This window comes from Gouania willdenowi, chromosome 18 (genome assembly GCF_900634775.1).
Source record: "Gouania willdenowi chromosome 18, fGouWil2.1, whole genome shotgun sequence".
NCBI lineage: Eukaryota > Metazoa > Chordata > Actinopteri > Blenniiformes > Gobiesocidae > Gouania > Gouania willdenowi.
The window spans coordinates 11,876,493-11,878,381 of record NC_041061.1 but is presented as its reverse complement, the minus strand read 5'-3'; the positions used below and the strand labels follow the sequence as shown (position 1 = coordinate 11,878,381).

The window sequence follows — 1,889 nt, the reverse complement described above, 5'->3', positions numbered from 1 at the left end:
TTATCAATTTTGGAGAAAGCAGTAGACATTGAAAATAAAAAAACAACCATCATTAACCAGAGCTTTGTGGGCTAAACTACAGGGAGAGATTCCTTATTACATTAAATTGTCCACAAACTGCTGCAATCTGTTGCGTTTTACCAGTTAAACGGGCTACAGTCATTACAGCCGCTCTTCAAAATAAAACGTAACCTCAGCCATTCAACTGATAAAAATACAAAGAAACAAAAACTAGCCACAGCTTATGATTGTGGTTTATTTTATTATTAGGTCTTACATTGATTCTTTTAAGTATAAGCAAAAAAGAAAAGTACATTTCAATCTCTTCGACTCAGGCATTGGGCACTATACAATTGCATAGTTTGCATATAGCCAAAAACGCCTCTTATTAAATCCTCTACAGGAGGGGTGCCTAATGCGTAGATCGCGATCTACCAGTCGATCGCCGAGGCTTTTTATGTCAATCGCACTCGTAGGCCACGAGAATTCAGATGAGAATGCAAAGTCACGTACCGTATTACAGAAATGAAACTTAACAATTCAGCTTCTGACCTCACTTTGAGGGGGCGCTAGCGCACCAATCTGTTCATTCACAACCTCTAATAATAAGTAGAAGACGACCCAAAGCCGCTCACACCAGTCAGACCGGGTACATTTATTGGTAGTATGCAGACAACCTACGCGTGTGGAAGCCATTGAAGTTCTTCTCAAGAACAAAGTGAGCTACAAACACTTACACACTGTGTGGTGCTGTCAGACAACACCACACAGCTGTGTTTGGTGCTTCTGTGGATTTGAACTGTGACTATGATGAAATGCACAGGCTACATTTTTACTCTTAACTTCAATTTATTTATTTATTCTTGATTTACATTTGAATATATTTCAATCTAACTTAGTTTTTATCTGTCACTTCTTGAATATTACAACTAATAATAATAATGCATCAGTTTTATATAGCGCTTTATCATAGACACTCAAAGTCGCTTTACAGAATTAAGGTATTATTCTTTCACTCCACACTTAGTGGTGGTAAACTACTATTGTAGCCACAGCTGCCCTGGGGCAGACTGACGGAAGCGAGGCTGCCATAGTGCGCCATCGGCCCCTCCGACCACCACCAACACTCACTCACACACTGCATTCATACTAGGCAATGTAGGTGAAGTGCCTTGCCCAAGTGCACAATGACAGATTCCACTGGGTGACTGCCACCCCACTGTGGCACCTGGAATTCTCAGTGGTCTCCCATCCACCTACTAACCAGGCCCAGACCTGCTTAGCTTCCGAGATCTAACGGGATCGGGCAATGACAGGCTGGTATGGCCATAGTGTACATTTTCAAATCTTATTATTTACAATTATAACATAGTAGATCACGAAGAGCTCTGTGGTAGAAGTAGCTTGCGAGCTGAAAAAAGTGCAGGTATCCCTACTCTACAGATTTAGTTGACTGAAACTAGACAAAAACTAAAAAAAGATTAATAAGTGCTGATTGAAATTATGACTTGATGTTTCTCTTATAAATAACATTATGACAATGAGGAACAAAAAAGCATTGATGAAGTAAATCTTTCAGAATTAAGTAGAAATCCTTCAGAAAACATGGATCAAGCTATACTGTACCTCACATTGTCTACTTCTAGGTGTTTCTCGCAGATTAAAGCGTGTAGGATTTATAATTTGCACTGTCATCTTTGGCGACATTAGTCATGAGAAAACATCTGTAAAAAAAAAACTGTACAAAAAAAAAAAAAAACTTTCTTCAAATGCCAACCATAAATCAAACGGAATCCAATGCGATCAAGAAAGAGAAATGTAGCTCTCTTATCTTTCATGTCACAAGTGATACAACTTATATCAAGAGGCGCGTTTTCCTTTTTCAACAC

At 39.0% G+C, this 1,889-nt stretch overlaps 1 pseudogene; it reads right to left on the bottom strand.

Annotated features, from left to right (window-relative positions):
- Positions 1 to 1,216: 1,216 nt before the first annotated feature.
- LOC114480910 (uncharacterized) lies at positions 1,217 to 1,334 on the bottom strand (annotated as a pseudogene).
- Positions 1,335 to 1,889: the final 555 nt, after the last annotated feature.